The following is a 25,334-nucleotide window of genomic DNA, read 5'->3' as shown; positions in this document are numbered from 1 at the left end:
TAACGACCAACATCCATAAGAGTATACACAGCATGAGAGTATATACACGTGACAAGTCAACTGACACCGTGAATTGTAAACACTACAAGTTGTGCAAAGACAATGAAATAAACAATAAAAACTGCATTAATTTGATGAAAGGGGATGTACATTGTATCCTGAAAATTTATATATATACATCATCATATTTACTATTATGTACCCAGTAGGATTTATATCGACAGTAATGATGATGTCATGCATGTTCATAGGCTGTAAAAAGTGTTGTGCGTAGTGGAAGGTTTATTGACACTGTATGACTGATTTAAGTTCATGTGATTATTGTGACTATTAACTGAGGGATGGACAAAATTATATTTAATATAGTTTATATTGATTTGTTTGTGTGTGTGGGAGAGCTGGGAATGAACGTGTGGTTGTTTCATGGAGACACACATTCCTTATGTATTCCTCTGTACATGCACACTTACTTATGCATGTGCATATGTATGTTTGCTTTAACTTGAAAAATGACTTTGGATACACCGTAGACTATAAACACAAACTGGACAGAATTACGTTTTTGTCAAAAACATGTTCCTTTATTATAATTTGTGGGAAAAGTCAGTGCAGCTTGATTTATTCTGAAAGGACTGGTTTCCATGGCAACTTTGTGAATCTCAACATTATGGAAATGGACCTGATATTCGAGTTTCCTCAGCCGTGCTTGGCTGGATTCCTGCTTCATGGACCCTCTCTCTCCTACACACTGAGGTATGCACTCAGGATACACTGCAGGATTAACCCTTTAATTAAATGTTTTTCCCTGATGAGCTTTAATTGATTGTGTTAAGAGCAAATTTTGAAGATAAACGAAGGGCTTGGCAGTGAGTGCACGTTCCAGGGTCATTATAAAGCTGCTACATCTCTGACCTGCCTCTACCTTATTACACCAGCAGGTCACTGAGGTTTTCCAAACCGGGCGTTCTGCTCATCTCTCGCAGTCCATTAAAAAAAGAGAGGTGATGGTGCATTTGAATTCTGTAGAATGCTCTTGCTATTGACGTAAGATATGGGGTCTCCGTTTATTCCTTTAAATTAATTTATTCTATCTAACAATCATTAACCCTTCTAGGCATTTTTTTTCAATGTAATCACTTTTCACATGTGCTTTGTATTTTCGATAAATAATTTTAGCCACCTATCCTGATATGTTTCTACATATGTTCTTTGTTTCCTTGACATTATGTTTTCTTCTCGGTTTTTCTGTTGTTTATCAAGATAACAGGAACGCTATTAAGCAAATCTGGATTTGGTTTGAGAATTTAAATGTGCTTTCATAAAGGGAGTGTTGGGCCTGGGCGGAGGTATGCAGTCCAGTGAGTGCCATTCTCCTCTTAAACTGTTTGCAATGTTTTAATCGGTTGATTTTGTGTGGATGTTTTATTTTTCCCTCCCTATATTTGTTTAATTGCTGCCTGACTTACACAGGACTCCCTAGCAGAGGAGATAATGTTTCTCAATGGCACCTGACTGGTTAAATAAAGAAAAATAAAAAATAAATAACAACTGGTCTTTGTCTCGTCCTAGTTTTCCAAATGTGTGAACATGTTTTTGTACACTAGTTGTTATACTTTGCACCTTTCCCAGAGTAAATACACACACATTTTATAGTACAGGGTAATTTTGTTGCATGAGAAAGGAACTAAAACATAGTGACCATTGACAAATGATACTTAGATGTTGGAACAAAGGAGAAAATCCAACAATGGTGGAACAAGACAGTGACAAGTGAGGTGGGCAGCCTCTCACCACCAGGTGGTTGGAGCTGATGGAAGGTTTACAAACTGACAACTGTCACAACAGAGACTGGAGCTCACAGTCCTGTCTGTAGCTCTTAGATGGTTCAGGTTTAAAGAAGCTGGTCGAGGTTAGAGGGCGGATTGATTTATATTTGGTTTTATGCAGATAAACATGTTGAGTCTGATGAAGTCAGTGGATTTTCATTCTGTGCTAAACAGAACCATACAATGCTGTGGTCACAAAAAATGTATGGTTTAGGCTATGTTTAAATCATAAGCCCAACCGTTAAATCATCAGTTTTACGCCCAAAAGGTTTATGTTTTCACCCATTTGTCTTGTAGTTTGCAGGATTATGCAAAGAAAAGAAAACTTGGTGGAAGAACATATTTTTTAATTTTGTTGAGGATCCGGTTCAGGGGGGAGTTCACTTTCTTTAACATTGTGAGATAGGAATTCCAACATTTTCCTCACCCCAGAGAATAATTAATGGATTTTGTTGAAAAAAATCTGACATGTTAAGGGTACTGATGTTTATGATGTAATTTGGAGCAGATCCAAATAAAACATCCAGATCTGGTGAATGTTTATGTTTAAATGCTCTACTACTTCAACGTGTATTTGCTGTTGCAGTTTATTTGCAGGGAAATGTATATTTTAAGAGGTTTGACTGTACACAAGTTAGAGCTACTCTATAATAATTCTTCTGGGATCATCTGTGCTTTTACTCGTCTTTGAATAATTGAATGTAGGTTTTATACATTTTGTTTCCTTTTGTGTTTTTCTCTGTCTATTAATTAATTAATTCCTATTCTGCATTCGGTGTTATATTAAGTATTTAAAGGACCTGGATTAAATTAAAAGTTTGAAACAATTTAATTAATGAAATGATTAATTAAATTGAAAAAGTGCTATTTTTTTTCTGTCGATTAAAGCAACTAATTAAGACCTGTCAGCATTTTGAAATAAAACAAAATTGAGATGAGCAGATTCAAACAGACATGCCCCACCTACATTTTAACTGCATAAAATGTACAGAAAATGCCTACTTTGCAGGCAGAGTTACAAATTGATTTTGATATGTGTTACTGTGATGACAGGGTTTGGTGCACAGCTCAGCACTCCCCAACATTCAGCAAGAATGATGAGTGCCAAGAGTGCAGCTCTCCCCAGCTCACGCCAGCCATAACTGTGTCACAGCCGCTTACTATGTCAACACGTGAGCTCTCCATCATCAATATTTATCAGTGCCTGCAGACCGAGGGGACCGCTGCACCCTCCTACTCTCAGCTCATAGGTCTACACATACTGTAACTTCATTAGAGCAGTCTCCTGAGCTGACACTGCATGCTGATCATACAGAGAGCGAACCGCTCAGCTATGCAAAGTGCTAGCGGTTTGTGTGCGACTGAAGTCTTGTCACATGTCCAGACGGAGCCAAATATCCTCAGGTTCAAGAGCAGCCGATTTGATCATTGGGAAACGGCACAAGAATAAATTCCACACTGAAGGACCCCAACCGAAGCAGGGTTCCAGGCACGGGAGGTGACGATGCTAACCCCTGTACCGCTGCTCTGCCTTGCACAAGTTTAATAATGTAAAAACATTTACAGGCAAGTAATATAGTAGCCAAATTAAGTAGTTCAATAAATAAAAAACAGAATAATAACCTAAATTTCCATCAGTAAAGAGGATACCTCTAGTCAAAGTCCTCTTAAAGTTAATCAAGCTGCACCAAATTGTACACGCTCAGAAATATGAGTCAGCGAAATAAGTCTGATTTTCTTCCCCATCAAGAGCCATGAGTTATTCTCTGGGAAGTCTCACAATCCAGAGATGACAAACAAGCGGACTGGGGTGAAAACATGCAATGATCTCCGTGGCTGAAGTCTTAATAATAAGATAAATATACAACATAACAAGTAGGTCACTCAGTAGAGTTCTGACCTCCACCAGAACCAACAGTCCCCTTGTGAATCTAGATTTTTATTTGGATCAGCACCAAATTTACACACTAATAGATCACACTTGTCTGATTGCCTGAATCTCACAATGTTAAAGAAAGTGAAAATAAATTCCTGGATCTTTACAAAAATTGAATTGGATCTTTCTGAACTCAGACAACTGCCTTACAAAACGACATTCATGGAAATCAGTCAAGTAGTTTTTGTGTAATCCTGGAAAAGAACACAGATGAAAACTAAATCTAGCTTGGCAAAAGTAAACAAGAGTATAAAAACGAGATTAATACAAATAAATCTGAAATAACAAAAGGCTGGAAACTGTGTGTGTGTTGTTGAATTGCACTGGGTTTGGACAGAAGCAGAATATAAATGTGACATCTAATTGCAGTTCAGGTTGGATTTTTGTTAATGAATCTTGGATGTCAAATCAGGAGTTTCGGGGTTCACGTCACACATTGTTTCCGGTCGATTACATCAGCATAACTCCACGCTCTTGTGTCCTCCCCGACCTGGAGTTGTGAACACTATCAGACTAAACTCAAGCGACTCTGCTCATGTGAGAAGAGTCTTGGAAGAAACTGGCAGCGCTGCGTCGACGAGCAGATGTCGGGGAGAATAAATTGGCTGGAGGAAGTTTTTCCGACACCTGTTCAATCCATCCTGTTGGGAGACATCAGACAAAGCTGTGCGGAGCCACATTTGCAACAGTGACAGGCTCTCAGAAAGAGATGATTTAGTAAAGGTGTGGGTGGAGGGATTTGAATTGTGACTCAAAACTTTACAAAAAAGCAATTAGAGGGAGAAAGTTGAACATTTCATTGTGAGGAATTGTTTATCTTAATCATCTGTTTATCTCAGAACGACACAACCTGCCTTGTGATCTCAAGTTTTCTCAAAAACGATGAATTTCTGGGCACCTTTGATTTTTATTAACGTCTTACCTCGTTAGTTAATAGATTTTTCTCAGGGTTGCAGAGCTGTCACTGAGCTACCTCATCCTCTAAGGATACGTGTTAATCACAGACGATTTACTTTTATGCAAAGACGTTGCACCTTTAGTCTCTTGGATTCTTTGCTCCGGTTCTCTCCAGGAATGTGTCTCTGTCTCCAGGCGCAGAGGAATGACTCCATTATGGAACTCGCTTAAATAGACCATGAAATAAAGGAGCTCATTATCTCAATTAAAGGGCCAATCTGGTAAGGATGTAAACAAAATAGCAGCTGCTCCACCTAAAATTTAAAACACTATACATCTGTCTCACAATGATGCATCGCTCTCTGAACACGGGGACCAACACCATACGACAACTGAATTTAAATCATCCCCTCTAATACTGATAAATGATTGTATATAAGTAAGAAATCATTATTTAATGTTTTTTAATTATGTTCGACTGGGAACCTCAAATATGCTGATTACTCCCATAGAGGAAATATTACATACTGTGCAGCTTGTGAATGTGAATAAAGCAGATTTTTTTTGTATGCTTAAAGGAAGAACAAAGGCTGGATAAGGGATTGTGTTTGTAAGATGCCATGACAAATAAGCACGTTACATGTGAAAATTGAAATGACACTCAGTCAAGTCGCCTTTGAATCCTCTAGAATGCAGATTTTTATTTGGATCCACACCAACTTGCACACACTCAGACATCAGTCTCCTTAATGTGCTAGAATCCATAAATTATTCAATGTGAAATTGGTCAAAGTGTCAAAAAATGATCTATCTCCCGATATTTGATATATAAAATGGAACAAGCTAATTTAAAATGTCTAAAGAAGACAAGACCTACTGTGTATATTTTACCCAAAATGCTTTATAACTAATTCAGAGAAATCTCCAACTAACCCTAACCCGAGGTTACATATCGTATGTTCATGGGTTTTCCCCTTTGTCCGGATCAACGCTAAACACTTTATGGTGTAGTTTTTAGCCTCTTCTCACAGCGGCAGCAGGTTAAGCTTCCCCACTTGTAATTGAAAGCGGGTGATGGTTGTGGTGACAACATAGACCAAAGTCTGGTCGTTCTGCAAGTTTATTTCAGTATCTGCTGATGGACTCACAACACATTAAGAAAATATCTGTTTTATATCTACTGGCTGACCTTTGCTGAGCATTTCATCTTCACCTTTAGTAAAAAGACATGCCGTCTTTCAGGGCTTCCTATTGATTCCTGTCCTTGGACATTGAGTGAGGAGCCTACTACTTCACGTCTGTATACTTCGTTCAGAAAGAAGTTTGATAACAGTTAAGGTCAGGTGGTAGTAGAAATCCACAAAGGAAGTACTTTTACTTCTGTCACACATATTGTTCCCAGGGTCAAGAATAAACTAGAGCATATGAAAAATTACAGCCTGAGTCGTTTCAGCAAAAAATATAATAAACTAGAATGGCACTCAGTGGAGAGTAAACCTCTATCCAACAGCCCCTTAAATTCAATCACACTGCACCAGATGAAAGATTCAGATATCAGTCCCCACGATAAGTCTGATTTTCTTCATCAAGAATTTCCCCTGGGATGTCGATTACAAAATATATCAAAATACCGATCTCATGATAAAAAATGTCCACATCCGCCCCTTTGTGCGGCTCCATTCCAAAATGTAATGAGTTCTCTCTTGGCCCAGCATCCTATTAACATGGATTTCATTCAAATCCGTTTTTGCGTAATCCGGCTGACAAACAAACATAAATTGCAGATTATGTTCAAAAATAAAAATATTAATTCAATTAGATTTATTTTAGCTCAATTAATGGCATGGATACTGCCGCTTTTTCAGTCCTGAGGTTTTCTCTGAAAGGAAATTCCTCCCTCTCAGCACAAAGCCTCGACAGCACAGAGGGGAAAAGCCCTAACAGCTCTCACTGTGCTGCTCACTGCTGCTCATTAAGTGCACGGCTTTGAGCCAGGGTGATAATTGAAGGCGACAATAAAGGTGGTGGTGATGTAGGGACAGCCCCCTGGTGATACAGTTATAGACATAAGTCTCAAGATAATGCAGCATTAATGAGTTTAACTCCACTCAACTTTATTTATGAAGAACCAAGCCATGTTAATATTATCCTGCTTTAACACTTGTGACGCAGATGTCATACCAGAAAACAACACTCAACATTCTGAAGGACATTTCCCAACAACGCGTTTTTGTCCTTTAATTTTTGTGTCTCAGTATAATTTGGAGACAAGCTGGACAATTATCTTAGGAAAGCTAACAACAATCTAAAAGGCCACAACCACTGGTCACAAATGTTTCCTTTCAGCATAAGAAAGCAGATTAAACTGGTTTTACTTCAGGCTGATTCAGAGTAAAACACTAGAAAACAATCAAAAAGTCATATTTCTCCCTGACAGTCACTCCACTGAGCAGGAATCTTGCTGACAGGGACTGATGGCCAATAGTTTGCTTTGTCTGACTCATCGATTTTACCTTATTGTCTGAGATCACGGTTGCTGAGTCTTGAACACGCCGACACCAAACTCCTCTACTTCTCTTCCTTGGTCTTTTAAGTTATTTTCCTTCAGGTTTTCAATAATTTAAACCTGTTTATTAAATGACACATGCATTTAGTGTTAATCAATCTATTTACCTATACTAGGAAGTTGATGTTTGTCTTTTAGCACGATAACCAAAAAACTACTGAACCAAATTTCTTGAAACTTGGTAGAAGGAGGAATTATCAGCCAGTAAAAACACTTTTTGAGTGGATATAATTAGGAATGTTTGGTCCTCTTACGTTGATGATGTTTTGACGTTTTTTTGTTAATCTCAATAAATTGCTCTCAGATCTTAATTTTTTTTTTTTATCTGGCACATGTAAGTGAGTGCTAATACTGATGATCAGGTGAAATATGTGAATCTGGATAATCATCCTGATGTATCTGATTAAAAATGTAAATGTAATTTAGGGATAAAGAGGCTTATCAGCCTTGGAGGAGGCATGTGCTCTTCTGTTTAGAATTCTGTATTTTTTATTTTCAGAAATGCAAAATACATCAAAATAACTCAAACTATTTGTTTTTTCCACATTCTGATATGGAGTAATGGAACAGGAAGGAGCTACTTTCCCTTGCACTGCTGTTGAAGTCAGATGGTAACCATGAAAAAAAAGGCCAATTATGAACTAAGTTCCTTGTCAAAACAACCTGTAAACAGATGGTCCAGTCTTCTGTTGTAGTCTTCACTTTAGGAGAGTTATTAAAAACTGGGTTCAGCACCTTGAAGTTATTGTTTATTTGTCAACTCTCTTCCTCAGACTTTGTGAGAGTCGCCATCCTAAATACCTGAGAGATAAATCCTTTAATCTGGGCTTCTAGATGTGCAGATTTTCTCCCTTTTTCAAAACCTTCTGTGATACTTTGTTAATCCAGCACACATCCACTGTTTTCAAATGGACTTGCTGTTGTTCCCATATTTTGCAATGATCTAAAAAAAGTACCCTCCTCACTTCTATTTTCTGACAGAGCAGTGTCATTACGATGTGCACAACATAAATCCTCACATATTTAAAGATGAAGAAGCTGAACATGGAAAAGAACAGCTTATGAAATCAGAAATGCATGTGTCTGGTGTGTTTTCTGCAAATTATGTCTTGTTAAGCATTGTTACAGAGGTGGAACAAGAGCTGTAGTTGGACTTTCTATGAACCTGCAGTGACAAGCAGATCCTACTGGAAACTGACACAATCATTGCATTCTGTACCATAGGGTCAGACCCATTCATGTACCTGTAATATGTTCTCCCTCTGTTTATGTAATTTATGTATGTATGTTGGTGAGGTGTATAAGTGTAGAAATGTATAAGCTACTGGATGACCTACATTTCCCACGGGATTAATAAAGAATCCATCTATCTATGTGATTTTTAATGTCTCACCAGGTGCTATCTTTATTATAAGAGGTTTGATTTAAACATTGTGATTGTTATTATATATTATTATAGTTCAGTCTAGTCCTAAAAGACAGCGTCAAGAAATACACTTCTCTTATGTTTATGTGACACCTTCCATTAGGAAACAGTGACATGCAGGGTGCTTCTCATTCTCATAATTCATTCTTCAAATATTTCCAGTCTTTTCTTTACTAGTAACAAAAATACCCAGATACGCCCCGTCTCCGTTTCTGAGGCTCTGCAGCAGCATGTGTGTGGACCATGAATAATGCAACCTGTCAGTGTTGCGTCTCCTCTGTAAGCTTTAAATGGTTAACCCAGTTTAAAAGTCAGCTTTGAGTAATCTATTATTTATTGTATTACTCTGCCATTGTCCTGAACTCTGCTGAATGCTCTTGTCACATTTTCGTGAAACATTTTTCTAAAATATGCAGCGTGGCTAATAGGCTAATCCTGATAGCTTGTGCTTTGCATTTGGACCAGTGTGCCGTGAATACAAACAGCAGCTCTGCTTCAGAACATTTCCACAAATTCTAATACAATTAAAGCTGAGTGCTGAATTGAAATAACCTGTGACCAAATATGCACTTTTGTATATTGTTCCTTTTGCATATGACACATCTCAGGCAGACTTTGAATGAGCTGATGCTTGTCATATAACTTTAATCTACTGATCTACGCAGCTAATTTAATGACCACAATGGCCCCTCTGATCATATTTCACTGCATTTAGTCCTGGTAATTACATGCTTTCTGTCCGCATTGTGATCAAATGCATCGTTTTTTTCCATTGCTGAAGTCAGAGTGTCAAAGTGTGGTCATGCTGAGAATGTTAAACCACACAGTCCCTATGGCTGAGAGATAGGGACGGCCTCGAGTGTGGTGATGTGAGTGGTGTGAAATATAAAGCCACACAGTAGGAAGATGTGGCGATGGAGATAACCTACATAGCCAGACTCCAGACCCGCGACTCAAGGCCCACGTCTGACTTTATATCATAAATTCAATGAATTGACCAATTATAACGACGAGAAAAAGTGATCCGTCCAATTTTACAGGCTGCAGAGTTTTGTTCTTGAAGTAGGTCAAGTGAAAGAGATGCATGAGATGCAGCAGATCAATCAGACTCGAACATGATATGACATTCAAGAGTCAGATATAAAAAGCATAGCACGCATTGTTACTTTAGAATTAGATTCACTTCATAAACTGCAGGGGACATAGATGGGTCTTACACAGAGGAATTTGCACTTGAGCAGGAATATAAGGTTTCTGGTGACAGAGGGGGAAACAACCCTCGGAGTGGCTGAGGGAAGATGTCTCTGAATCTGTGTTAAAGGAGGCAAGAAGAACTTATTCAGTGTGTCTGGATGAAATTTAACGAGTGCGATCTTGTTAGACAAAAATTAAGCAAACTAAGTCATAGCTGTTTTTCTATTATTCATGAGTATTTAGTGTATACAATTATTCACAAAACCTACCAGAAAGAGCTCAAGCTTTTTTTTTTTACCTTAAAGAAGTGATATTCTGCTCATATTCAAATTCATAATTTTGATTTGTGTTATTACTTGAAAATGTTTACATATTTTCCTGTTTTCAGCATCTGTCTCAAACACTTAGTTTAAGCTCACTTTAAAAAAAGCCTCCCGATAAAGTCGAGTCAGCTGTGATTGGCCAGTTGGCCCGCTCAATTGTTATTGGTCAAACGCTTCAAGTGTGAGAAGGAAATGTCGGCCTCTGCTCTCCCTTTACCTGCCTTTGTTAGGGGGCATGTCACACTAGCCGCTCGTAGGATTGTTACTTTTTATTGAAATTCAAGCATTAATTCGAACATGAGGGAAAAGTTAATATTCAAACTGCATTGACCTTTGAGAATTCAAAATATAAAGCTTCAGATTGGCTCAAATCGTTTGATTTGTGACCCAGCAGAGGTCACTTACTTTTAGCTTGAGTATCAGTGAAGTAACAACAATCACAACACCAGAGCATCTAAGACGCTGCAGTGAGAAAGAAAAAACACTACTGACAATGTCATAAAAACATCCACGTGCAAGGGAGGTAATTAAATTCTGTAATTACAGACAAATCTTTGAGGCGCAGTTTTAAAGATCTTCGGTCAACACATCATAAGAGGTTAAATTGGTTCTAATTGCGACTTAATTTCATTCGGCTTGTTTGAGTCATTGGATTTATAGATCCTCCACATGTGCCATCTCAATTAGAGGACCTGTTGGGTATTCAGGTTCAGCGATGTGTCGAGGCGGCTTGTGAGAATCAGTTTGTTCAATTTATCTGTTAACAAAATTCATTTGGAAGATGAAATGAAAATCATTCCGCCTGTCTGTAGTTTGTATGGTACTTATGTCTTATTAAAAAATGGATCTTTGATAAGGTAATAATGTCAGAGAATGTGTTCTTGAAAGCATCACCTACGCAGAGAAGCACGAGACGTTTCATCAGGTGGACCATAAGTGATTATTTAAGTGGGATGAGACCATGGGTACCCAGTGAGTGTTGTAAATGAGTCCAAATTCTTTATCTTTTAACTTTTTGGTCTCTACCAACTCCAAAGCTACACGTTGTTCAACAGCTACTGTGTCTGTCTGCAGTTTGGTGGTGAGCAGGTAGTGCAAAGTCATTATCTCCACAAAGGATTATGTTTTTGACCCTGTACATTTTTTTTTTCCGTTCCTTTGTCGGTCAGCAGGATTTGGGAAAAACCCTAGAACAGATAGATAATGCACAGATCAACAAACGTTTTATCATTTTATCAAGATTTGACATTTTCTGACATTTTCAGGGGAAATTCATGGGTGTTGATTAATTAAGAGGAGTGATATTTGAGACATTTTGTGCAGCCTCACTAAATTTAAGGGGTGTGTTGGGTCTTGGCAGAGGTATGCACTTCTTCTAGTGCCATCCTAGTTTTTGGTTTGTTTTCACTGTTAACCTTTATACAGCTAATGAGAGTAAACATGCAGACAACCGAAATGGACCAACAACTAATTCTGTCATTTAACCACTATAAGCCACCATCTTCTGATTGACTGGTTCTTTTCAATGTGACATGTGCCACAATCTGTAATATTAACATATTGAGCACAACAACACTGACTAAGATAACTCCATCCAGTAATGAAAATCTGTGTGTGCAATAAACATATGTGTCAGTGAAACATTCTCAACTGCAAAGCTGTGACAAGCTGTTACATGTTCTGTTCAACAGAAGTGTAATGTTTGAGAAACACGATGCAGGAGCTGAAGGATCATTTGCAAATAGATGTTTATCTTCAATACTGTTTGACTACATATGATTTCATGAAGAGAAAACAACAACAACAAAGATTTTCTTAAGGTTTTATTACTGAAGGTAACATTTAGGACGAGGGGGCTTTGTTAATGTGGCACTAAAGTACATACGTTTAATCTGAGCAGATATAATCAAACGTTTCCACTGATTGTGCCACACTGTTTCCTCCTAACAAGAAAAGGTTTGAAATATGATTCATGTTATTACTGTCAACAAATCCCCAACACAACAATTTCTTTATCTAACCTGTGCTTTTGTTGCCAAAGTTGGACGTATTCTATGTATCTGAGCTCCACTGTTATCCAAAAGTAAAAAACACATCAATGAGCTCCATCAATGCACTGGCTGACATGTTGCTTCATTATGATGATAAGCAGAAGGCTGCGGTTTACTCCGAAATCTCACTTTCTCTCTCCTGCTGCTGATTATATTCTTCCACAGAAAAAAAGAAGCCCCAGACGACTGCACTATTTCCTCCTGTTTGAGAAACGTTTACTGAAAACTACAGTGTCTGGACTTTTTTGAGACATTACCGATGCTATGGATTTTTTTAGCAATTTTCAGTTGGCACAAATTGTTTTGAGTTATGGACGAACACATTGTTGGTTCCGGTGTTTTTCGTTGGTTTTGCAGAGCAGTGAACAAAATAATGAATGTATCCAGTTCTACCTTTAAAACCACGGTAGTATATTCATGTGTACACAGCCTTGATCAGCAGCAACCTTTTAAATCAGATTGACCTTGTCTCACTTTAGTTGGAGCTGCGTTCTTGGCTTTATTCCCTCTGTGAGCTCTCAGGAGTCAGCACTTACAGCCTTTTGTCTATCGCAGCGAAGTTGACCTTACTCTATTTTTCTTAGCGCTTTGACAATAGATGCTAGAAGTGCCTCCACCAAGCTGTGCTTTCATCTACTTCCTGTGCAAAAACATGAAAGCGACTTCAATATCAAGTCTCGTGGAAAAGTGGCAGCAACGCTTTGTCAAGTTTGGGAAATAAATGTCATGCGCAAGTGCAAATCAACATGTGCCAAGGAAAAAAATACGAACGGCCCTCGAGTATTTGGAGTGGATGACATTAACAGCAGCGGCAGAAAACTGACCTTTAAAAGGGGAACTCTTACCAAACTAAAAGCTTGTTAACTTTTTTGAAATGTTACCAACAGCTAAAGTAAAGTTGAAGTGCCTGTAAAGCTGGGCTGGACATGAAATCAGTTAAAGATTAACATACAGATATTTTTGGTTTTAAAATACTAGATCGATAAGTTTCTATTTCAGTTAGAAACATTTAATCATCAAGCTTAACATTTTGGAGCTGATTTTTGATGATTGTCAGCCTATTTGAAAAGATTAAGATTAAGATACAGATTAAGATACATTTATTTGTCCCAAACACATGCACAGACATGCACAAGCACACTCATGCAAGGAGGGAAATCTAACCTCTGCTTTTAACCCATCTGGTGCAGGACAAACAGAGCAATGGGCAGCCATGTACGGCGCCCGGGGAGCAGATGTTGGGGGAGTAAGGTGCCTTGCTCAGGGGCACTAGACAGGGTAGGGAGAATCCTCTTGGATTTTTGGACAGATCAATCCAGGTTCGACTTTTTGTTGTTTCTCCTTGGAGTCGAACCAGAGACGAACCAGAGACCTTTTCTGCCCATAGTCCAAGTTTCTGCCACTAGTCCACCGCCTCGCCCCGAAGTCATACATTTGTGTTTTGGCAACTAGACGTTTTCCCCTTTATCACCTCTTCTTCAGTTGGGCTTCTCTTGTCTACGGCCCCTGTTATGTTATCCCTTCATATACCCAGACATGCCATTCACCATCTGCTGACTAGAGGTCCCTGGACTATCAGATATTTAACCTCTGTGGGTCGTCGCCCATTTTGAGAGTCATGAGGTTAAACATGCAGGCGGTTGACCCCCCGAGACAAGTTCTGGATTGTTGTGGTCCCATGAGTCAAGGTGTTAATGGCTGTTGATACCTGTCGTAGACCAACCCTCTCATTAGCGTCGTGTGTGGATGGGTGTTGAGATTTCTGGGAGGAGAACTCTTTACAAAATCATATGTGGCAGTTAGTTGGTGCCATAGAGCACCTCCTCTGTTGAGTGATGGTTTTTCCAGGTTGACAATTGACTTCTCTCCTCTTTAATGCGTATCCTGTACATGGTGATTATCGTGCATGCGTTGAAATGTGTTCAAGAAACCAATACCAGAAACCAAAACACGAATTTAGAAAAACCCTGAAGATGAGCGAGAATCTTCACAGACACTTTGCATTGATGCTGATTCTGTGTGTTGTGTTTTGTTATTAGAGGCTTGGGCACTTTTGATTTATAAAACCATTAAAGCTGCTTAAGAGTCTCATTAAAATCCTGTTGTACTTCACATCTAAAATGGAGGGAAAAATTGCAAACACATTTTAACATTAAGGATCTGAAATTAATTCTGGTGTCACTGCGAGCATTAGTGTGCTCTCTCCACAGGCTTTGGAATGAAAGAAAGGTACCGTGTTGTGTCTTTGACAATCAGTGGCTGTGGAACAATGCTTTTCTTAATACATGTTTGTTCTTGTGCAGGTGAACCATTGCACTGATCCACAGGTGATTGTAAAACCCTGCAATGTACAAAAATGTGCAAACAGTCAGTTAGCAATTGCCCATTTACACACCTGGCAGACGCAGAGCTAAATTATCAATCATCTGAAGTTGTTTCCCTCCAGAACATGGAGTCGATTATCCACTCCCCCTGCTTTCTGCTCCAAAAAGCAAAAGTGTCTGAGCTGCTTGAGTTTTGTGTGTGTAGAGTTTTCCCCCATTGGAAAAGTTACTCATTGCAATAAGCGCAGATGGGTACTAAAAATGATTTTGACAACAAATTGTATTGCCTTGCAGGTAGCATTGGTTTGTTATTAGCTGAGCAACAAAATGTGGTGAAACCAATGTGCCTCATCACTGTACATGACCGGCGCAGAGGAAACGTCCCTGACCCTGCGACAGTCAGACAAGGAGAGCTCCACAGCAGATGCTTGTGAGTCATTTATCTCACTTGTGCTCTGACATTGAAGCCGTTATTGTCTGGCTGCTGCACAGAGCAGCTCAAGCCTCTCACATCAAAGCAGCTGCACCAAACCACTCGTAAATGGAGCCATTTTAAAATCGGAGTATGAATTATGAATATTGGTTCCGCTGAAGTGTAGAGAACAGCTTAGGTCATCGTTTTATACACAGAAACAGGGACATTATGAAAGAGACAGTGAGCAAAAGTGACCATAAAATGATTTCTTTGAAAAACTACATAAAAATGTGGAGCTTTTATCGTCATCGTTTTTCTTACTGATTTGTGCAGCAACTCCGACTCTGAAAATCGCAAATGTCACATACACCACTTGTTATCTCATTCAAATTAATATTTTAAACACAATGAGCTGTCACTTGAGCCATTTTCAGACATGACCTGGGGATGAAGTCCAGATAATAGGATCCAAGAGTTTGTCTTTCGTACATGCACAACACAGCAGGAGGTTTTCTGTACAGACGCATTCACAATAGCAAATCCTCTGCATTATTCAGGCGAGAGGTGGAGCAGCAGACAGGGACAGGAAGTGGTGTATTAAGTCCGCTGAAGCTGGAGCCTCCCCCTCGGACATTTGCATTCACACGTGCACTTCTTTCAGAGAAAATACGGAGGAACTGCATTATGTATGTTCCAGTGACAGGATAAGGAGAACATCTCGTAGATTCCTTGGTGGAGAGATATGTCTCATCAAGCTGTTTGCTGAGTCGGCCAACGTCAAGCCTTTTCCTGAGTGTGTTTCCCGTTGGCCATTCCAACCAATGTCCTGCCTGTTCCTGACACTAATGTCAAATTACTCCCAGTCCCCATTTTGGCCACTAACACCTGCTCCCGATGGCAGCCCCTACCTGCAGTGACCAGTCAGCCACCATCATCTCAGCCAATGACAAGCAGCCAGATCATCAGGCTGCCTATCTGATGCTTCTGTTGTCAGTCCCAATTGCCTCACCGGTTAGCCTCTTGTCACTGAACCTGCATCCCCTGCTCTGCCTCGTGAGAGGGACCAGTTCACCATTTCACCATTTGTGTCAGGCTTGCCCTTCATATGGATATTGCCTTCAGCGTCTGCCTCCTGCTCAACCACCAGACGGACCCTGCTTTTAATCCTCCTCCTGTTGATGCCCACAGAACCAGTTTTGTCTCCCTGCTCTGCCACCTGAGCGGCTCTGCCACCTCTGTATGGCCTCCGAGCTGTTTGGTTTCCTGCTGGGTCTCTGTCATGCCCATTGGCCACCCGCCTGAGGTTGTCCGCTTGACCTCTGTCCTACCCCCAGGTCGTCTGCCTGTAGTGTTCTGCTCTGCTGATCCTGCTGCCAGACCTTCTCCACCCACTGACTGAATTTGTTGATTTTTGTCAAGGAATGTCTGGAAACCACCCCTTGAAACGTGGGTATGGTGACAATCTGCTCCTCCGTGTCCCTCGACCCCTGTTGTCAGCCACTGCTTTTTTCTTTCTAGTCCTGTTTTTTCTCTCATCAAAAGAGGACACAACCTGTCTGTACCTTTGGCCTTTCACGTGATCTATAACCGGATCCCAAGGAGAGGCCAAAATGGTTGTTTGCTTGATCATGATCTTTATTTTAAAACCTATAGTCCTTTTAGTGCATTTATTTGTGCACAGCCTTGATCTGAAGCCAGCTCTTAAAAAACAGACTGACCTTCTCTCACTGTTACCTCAGTTTAAGCTACGTTCTTGGCTTTCTATCCTCTGTGAGCTCTCAGGAGTCAGCGCTGCAACCTTTTGTCTGTCACAGAGAAGTTGACCTAACTCTATTTTTCTCAGCCCTTTGAGAAATGGCACTACAGCTGTGCTTTCACCTACTCTCTTTGCAATAAATGAAAAACCACTGCAACCAGCAACACTCTGTCAACTTTGGGAAACAAATGCCATGTGCAGATGAAATCGACATGTGCCAGAAAGAGAAAGAAGAGGATAAGGACTGCGAGCAGACACGGATACAAACGATATAGGCTGTAAAAAAAAAAGTCTATAAAAGGTGCAATGAGAGGAAATAAATTCCCTTCTTTTTTTAACCATAATAATACATATGCAGCAAGGCAGTACAGGACAAGTTTATTTGTTTCACACATTTCAACAGCAAGACATGAAAGTGCTTTACATAAGATATGAAAAGCATCATGACAAATTGTAAAAGCAAAGTGCTTCAAAGGTGGATTAATGATTTTGTGTACTGGATACATGGGCAGACACACAATCCAGATATAATTGCATTATTAAATTCAAATGTCAGCCAGCAATTGCCCATTTACAGACCCATAAGACACTGAGCAGCATTATCATTCATCTGAAGTTGTTTCTCTCCAGTTGATGAAGTTGAACATTAGCTCTCTTTAGAGCTCTGTTTTGACAAAATGAACAACTATATCCACAGCTGCTAAATGTTTTATGTTTTCATCAACCTTGCTTTTCCTGGGTTTTGTTTTATTGACTCCTATCGGTTATAACAATATGCTTACCAGTAAGAAAAGTCTCACCACCGACTTGTTGCTAGTTAGTTTCTAAATAACAGTATTAAAATTGATTTAAGCAAGTAACTTTCGCCTTGGACAGAGCTGTGGCGTGCCTTTAGCGGAGCGTCAGAAAAGTGGTGAAACAGATTTGCCGCATCACTGCATATGACCAGAGCAGAGGAAATGTCTTTGACCCAGAGACGGTCAGACAAGGAGAGCTCCACAGCAGATGCTTGTGAGTCATTTATCTCACTTGCACTTTGACACTGAAGCCGTTATTGGCTGGCTTCTGCACAGAACAGCTCAAGCCTCTCGTATCAAAGCAGCTGCACCAAACCACTCGTAAATTGAGCCATTTTAAAATCTGAGTATGATAAATATTGGTTCCATTGAAGCACAGCGAAAGGGCTAGGTCTTCATTTATACACAGAAAAGGCACATGAAGAGGCAGAGCAAAAGTGACCATTGAAACTCCATCTTATCCAAAGCTTTCTATTGTTATAATTTTTATAACTATTTAGAATTGGGGTGAAAGTATGTGATATTCTGACCATTGAAAAAAAAGCTTTTCTGTCTCACTTACACTAATGTTTGAGTCGTAATGAGTTGTCTTTTTTCTAGTGTCAACACGAAGAAATGAGGACCCTCCCTTACCTGAGTTCCATTAAAAGCTAACTAATGTTGAGGCTGATGTTTTTACATGATAATCAAATCGGTTTTGGGACCGGGTATATGTGAACTACATATAAGCCTACATGTTTTCTGGAGACAAACTCAGTCTCCCAGGGTGCTTCAACTTCACACCGAGGTGTGAAAACCGACCGTGGACACAACTGTCAACCACTATTGGGCCCCAGGACCCATCAAGTCACCAGGCCAATATAAGCCCAGGTCCCCCTCTCTTCTTGCATTTCCGACTCTTTCTACTTAACTCTTTCTACTCAAAGCACCCAGAAGAGAAGCGTGGCTCTCCAGCTCACCTCTCTTTCTGCTCAACTTCAATGGAGGAGAGGTGCAGCTCTCCAGCTCAACAAGTCAGGGAAACTTCCTCCCTGCCCAAGCTCTACCAACCTTCAAGCAGGTCTGCCTGGAGAAAACTGCTAAAACCTTCCAAAGGCAGCGACGCGAGAACCTGCTTAAGAACTTCAGCACAAGAGCTGCATCACACAGCAGAACCACAACAACAGGAGCCACAAACCAACAAGACGACTTCACCTGACTTTCAACAGCACATCAACCTTTTTCCCCCTTTTCATGGACAGTCACACAACTGTGTTTATAAGTGTGAATTGTGATGCTGTGATATTTTGGTAATAAGTTATTTGAAAGTTAATGTTAGTTATGTTTTGCTCTTCACAGTCTTTCTTTGCATGCAACTAGCTAATTTCTCTAACCTGGCCCCAACACACAGACACACACACACACACACAAATACTCACGTACACATCTGTATTCAGTTAGTATAACTTTAGTAGTTTGTGTCTTTATACTTTTATTATCTTCATAGTAAATGTTTTTCTTCAATAATGTTGCATAACTGTGAATTTAGCCAACCTCTACACTGTCAAGAACTCGATATCCTTCAAATTTGCCAACTATCTATATGGTAATTTTGGTTATAGTTATTAATTTAATTATTGATCGGTGTTCCAAATCTGTAGTTAGTACTTTCATGAGACTTAATCAATAAATTGGCTATCTTTTCCCTTCCTTTGAAGGGTGGTGCCCCGAGGTAACTTAAATCTATTAAAGTTTGTATTTAATATTTATATGTTTATACTAATATTAAATTATAATTTTTTCTGATTACCAAATTTATTGAATGCCCAAAGGCACACCATTTAATGGTGTCATGCTAAACAACTTTACAACTGTTTAGGCTCAACCTGTGTGTGAAGCTGAGGAACCTGATCAGGTGAACATGGAAGTTTCACTCCAGAAAAAACTCCTCAGAATTAAACACACGATTACATGCAGCCTGTAAGCTACAAGCTCTGTTCTGCATCCGCAAGTACCAAACGTGCCCACTAGGGTCTGCATGCATAAATTTCATTAGAGGAGAGTGAGTGTCTCACTCTGTTTGACTACAACACTACAAAGACAGGTGTGGAAGAGAGAGCAGTATAATAAGAAACATCTTTGTTTTTTGTTTATTGTTCATGCCTAATTTATTTAGTTGTCACAAACCCCTTGCTACAAATAAATCCTCATTTACCACCAAGTCCTGGCCTTGTGTTTTCCTTCCAAGCAGACACAAATCCTTGTATCAAGAGTTAACTCCCTCAGATTAATAAGACTAATAAAGATTAATTTAGTTTGTCTATTTCCTTCAAAGAGGGCCATGTCCCAATTCTCAACCAGAGCCAATTTAAATGCAAGTGTAGCATGTCGTGTACAAACCTGCTTACAAATTACTGTTTGGTATGGAAGTGGAACAGACGGCAAACCTGGAGGGCTGCAGACAGACGTGACATCTACTTGACACAGGAGGTGAATGCCAATTCCATTATTTAATTCTCTGTCATCATCCCACGGGTTAACTAACGATGAAACCATGAACAACTGGTTTCCACAGGAATTTTCTTTTCATGATATGTTATTCTGTCATGGCTCTAAGGGAACTGTCCTCTAAATCTTGTTTTAATTGCCTGACAAAGGTATATTTATAAAGGAAAACATGCAGTGGCTAATTTCATTACTTTGAAACATGATGGAAATATGATATATTGTCCAGCCCTATAATTATCAGTGCTTTCTATTTACTGTGACAACCTATATGATCCTGTAAGCTCCAGGCTTAGACTGCTGGGGAAATTCCCATGATGCACTCTGCACTTCTCTCTGTCAATTTCATTTTGTCTCTGTTGGAATTTGCTTTATTGGCACGACATTCACATGTGTTTCCAAAGCACCATATTAAATGTAATAACAGAATCAGATGTGAATGATGATGAACAGTGAATGATGTAAAAAGATCAAAAGTAAATATGATCAAATAATAGATCAAATAAAATATACAGTATAAGTTATATGCACAGTCCAAGAATTAAGATATGACTTCAAATCGATATCATGATTATTTCAAACTCCTACCTCGATTGAAATAAATGAACAATTATTTTTCATACGAACAGAGTAGAAACCCGACAGTTCATGACTGCACGCACTTGGAAAAGTATTAACCCAAATAACAGACATGAGCAAGGTTTGTTAGAGGTTATACATGTCCAGCCTTAATTATAAGCATTATTATCATTATCATGTTTGCTAGTATACCCAATGCTGCTGTCATTGCTGCTGATATAATTTCATCAATTAATTTCATTAGAATTATTTTTATTACAACAAGCAATCTGAAAGGTCTTTATTGCACCAGTTACAAGAGTGTGGTTCCGTTGAATATTATTGGGTTGATTGTTGTTCTCGCCAGTCTCAGTAAGTGTTTGTTCAAAGTGAGTCTGTTGAGCTTCTCTTTATAATATCAAGATCTCATCCTTCCTCTGTGACGTGCCGTGAAGGAATGGAAGTTGTGATTAGGTGCAAAACTAAAAAAAACTCGATGGAACTGAATTTGCAAATACAAATTACAATTATCTGAATTGTAGTCCAGCTGTGACGCTACAATCATAAACATGCGAGTATATTGTGTCTAACCACATATTTTTATGATTGATTTGATAGCATGGACAGAAACAGAGGAATACATCAAGTGGCAATCATGTAAAAAGTACAGGCCAACTGAGCAGAGTTTAATTGGGCTGTTGTGGCTTGTAAAGTATTGTAATAGAACAATAAATCACTCAACAAGCTGCATTTCATCCACTGCTGCACGGGCTGATGTTCAAGAAAATTATTCCATATACTGCATCAGTCTTGAATACTTCTATCACTGAGATATTATTGAGACTGATGAGAATCTGAGTACACGGACTATTCAGTTCAAGCACTTGGCCTTGTAAGAAACTACTACACAATCTGACTACTCTCAAACAAGCCTCTGAAAGCATGAGTACCCTAAATACACTGCAGACCAAGTAAGCTGCACACAATTTACTAGTGCTTGCAGTGTGAAATTTACCCTTGGATTTAAAGACACACATAGTTACCTGACACGCAAGGTCAAAAACAAAGAGTGAGCCAAACAAACAACTGGATACAATCTGCTCATGGGGGCTGTGTGGAGGAACATGTGGGACTAAAGAGCCAGAAAGAAATTGAAAAATCATCAATTAATCATTTGATTTGCTTGAACAGAAGTCCTGGGTGTTTTGCTGCAGTGGATCGATCCTCTGACCATGACTCTGTGCAACTGCTCAACAAATATTAAAGAGGCAAAGGCAGACCACAAATAGAGCTGCAGTGACCTCCAAAAACATTAGTGATGAAGCAACATAAAGCCAGCGGTGATACACTGCCAACCAGCAACAAAGGGTCACAGGTGTAGATTGGGAAACTGCCACCACACAGTTTTTTTCTCTTTTCAATACCTTTCACTCTCTCTCTCTCAATCGTGCAATCACTCTTGAATACCCCAAGATACTCACTCTCAACCGTAAAGGAGCCATCTGTTAGATTCTGGCAGACTACCATGGCAACGGACGTCGTTCTGACTCCAATCCTGTGTGTTTAATAAATGGCTTCAAATGGTCCCAGTGCACATTTGAGTTCATGCGCTGACGAAGCCGGTAGAACCACATCATCTGCAAAAGGCTGAGATGCAATTTGCAGGGCCACCATAGAGGACATATTGTACAAATTCTGTCTATGGGAGCTGTACTAGACTGTGGACCGGTGTGTTGAAGAGAAAGCTGAGCCTGAAGGCAGAATCCTTGAGCTGATCTCCAATCCAACCCTCACCTATCGTTAGAAGCTTTGGCTAAAGACCGAGATTGCAATTACAAGTGGTTGGAATTAGATTCCTCTCCCAGGTGACGGGGCGTACTCGTCTGGACGCCTCACTGTGAAGGTGATCCTGAGACATCCAACTGAGGGGACACCCAGAAGACATTGGAAAGATTACCTACCCTGTCTGGTGTAGGAATGCTTGATGATACCAAAGGAAGAGATGTAGGACATAGGGATAGGCAGATGCTTTACTCCTCTACTGCAACCAGGACTGGGTTTGCTTATCGAAAGTGGACAAAAAGATGGATGAATGGACATTTGGTAAAAGGTAGCAAAAAAAATCACATGACAGACATTGTCTCTAAAAGGCCTTTACGATGAATTGTTACTTAATGTTAAGTTGTAAATAGCATCTTTGGGGAGGATCAGTCAGGAACTTTGATTGCTAGACATCCATTTATGTTAACTTTTCTTCTGTCCAGGCATTTAAGCCTTTCTGTATGATTTTGTAGATCTAATGGATGCTATCGTGACAAAATATCTTTTAAAATTATGTGTTTTTTACACATTACAGTGTGATAACTTTAAAAAATGTTGAATAGCTTCTCAGAGTATCCCCTAATGTTTTCATGTTTCTACTCACCCAGGTATTGAAGCCTTGTTGTTGACCTTTGGGGGCATTTAGTCTTTTCTAATTAGTTTAATGAAGACAGACTGTGGTTCTGAGAGCTGGATAGTTCCTTCTCTCTGATTTGTCATTTTCAAGGAGGTGCAGCCCATGTGTCTGAATGTCCTTTGTCTCAGTGTTTACATGATGAAGGTCCAAACATTCTATACATAATAAGGTTGTTAGTTCTGGACAGTTTGCAGGAGTCCTCTTCTCTCACCTATCAAACCTGAACAAGGATTTGGCAGAAAACACAGTTATAGTCAAACCCAAAAGCAATAATGTAATATAAAGTTAGAAATACATGCAATGATCATCACACTAGACTTAAACAATCTAAGCCAAGAACTCTGCCATCTAACTGGTCACTATTTCATTGACCCCCCACTTTGATAATCACAGCCGGTGTTGTGCCAGTTCACACAAAGAACTAATTAAAGTTAATTTCATGTCGAGGAAAATGAAGTACTTCACATTCGTAGTAAATTTCTACGAAGTTCAAGATTCATAAAATGAACAAGTTCACGTTCATGTTCCATTATTTTGAGCATGATTTAGGTGACAAATTTACGGTCATGTGTTAAGTTATTATTCTATGATGTCGGATCATGTCTGTGTGTCGCTCCAGTCACTTTACATTACAAATCATTTCATTTAGCTGATGCTTTTATCCACAATAAGTGCATTCAACCATGACGGGACAAATGCAGAACAGCAAGAATCAAGTAAGTACAATTTACTTTATAAAAAAAGTACAAAGTGCTCTTTAACACAGAGACTGAGCGTCACGTCTTGTGTTGTATTGAGCACAACATCTTGACGAGTAATTTTTCATGATGTTTAAATGCAGTCTAATAAACTCTGGAATGAATCAAACAAACACTAAGTTACTTCATGTACTGATCAGGTCCTTATAACTAGTCATGAGTGATTATTAGTTCAAGTGAGAGCAGAGAGGAGGACACAGAAACTCCAGCTCAGTACAAACCAACTGCAGCTTCTGCTCTGATCACCGAGCAGATGTGGACCAGAGAGAAACTCTGTATTTCACTGTTTGTTTTCACTGTTCTTCAACAAAGTTTTACCCAAGGTGTGTGTGTGTGTGTGTGTGTGCCCTGTCTTAACGTGAGTGACGTTCACTCTCGCTGGAAACACCATTCATTGAACGTGTTCATGCACAACACTGATCCCAGGTACACCCCCTTGTCCATTAGGGGTTCAGAGTTCTTCCACTGTGCAATCGACAAAGTGTTCGAAGACACTTTTTAAGCCCTCTATGCAGCTGTTACCCAAGTCTGGGATTCTGCTGAAAGAAAAATAAACAAAACATGGAATGACTCAGCAAGATGGAGTTGTCCTAGCAGCAGTAGCATGATGTACAGAATTTATGATGATATAGACCCACAGAGCTGCTTTACTTATGGTCTTAAAGGAAAAAACACTGAATACTTCATTAAACCATACAGCCTCACACCTAACTGATCAAAGAAATGTCAGGAAATGTAATCTCACAAAGTGCTTGTCCACTTATCGCACAGCCTTTCCTCACACATACCTGGACAGGGATGATTTCGGCTGCCTCCTTCAGGACAGAACAGAAATAGTTAAAGAATAAAACTCCTGAATAGGGGAACTGGGGAGACGCACCTTGAAAACCTAATTCAGACAGATGTCAAGCAACTCGGCGCACCTGTCAAATCTGTGGGAAAAAGAACTCCAACACTTGAAGGACACTCTCAGACATGCAATTTATCCAAAATTTAACCAAGTGACAGGAGAGAGCGAGTGAACCCTACTTACTGCCTATGAAAGTGAGCTGCTACAGGAGTGATTGAGAATCAGTGCGGAGTCACACAGACTAAATAAAATAATCATGTAGATATTCCCTGGTTAAATGCCACCACGCCCCGACAGTGGCCAGAGACAAGGAGCTGACTCCGACGTGCAAATACAAAGGATGGTCATGTTTTCAAATTTGCATTCATCAGTTCCAACCAAGTTGAATTCAGTGATTTGTCAAGTGTGACGGAACATTTCACAACCAGCCCGCTTCAAAATCCAAGATGGTTGGTTGATGGATGGTCTTATTTCTGTCTCATTAAATCACTCCTGCAAAAAGAACTGTCTAACTTCAATCTGTGGACAATTTCGTAAGCACTAAACTTAGTATAAAACATTGTTTTAGACTGTATATCGGTAACCTGGCAAGAGTAAACTCTAAGTTCACCCAGGGAAATAAACAAAACTCCAATTCACATGTGACCTCATTCGCAGCTCTATAATGTTTTGGCTTTGTATAAATTTAATGAGAGTTACTGGATGGACTACAAAG

At 39.5% G+C, this 25,334-nt stretch overlaps 1 pseudogene; it reads left to right on the top strand.

The window, feature by feature from the left end:
- The first annotated feature begins 15,852 nt into the window (after positions 1-15,852).
- Positions 15,853-25,334, top strand: part of LOC133022054 (probable 2-ketogluconate reductase) — a 135,343-nt pseudogene continuing 125,861 nt past the window's right edge.

Source organism: Limanda limanda, chromosome 16, assembly GCF_963576545.1.
Source record: "Limanda limanda chromosome 16, fLimLim1.1, whole genome shotgun sequence".
Taxonomy (NCBI): domain Eukaryota; kingdom Metazoa; phylum Chordata; class Actinopteri; order Pleuronectiformes; family Pleuronectidae; genus Limanda; species Limanda limanda.
This window is presented reverse-complemented; position numbering and strand designations above follow the sequence as displayed.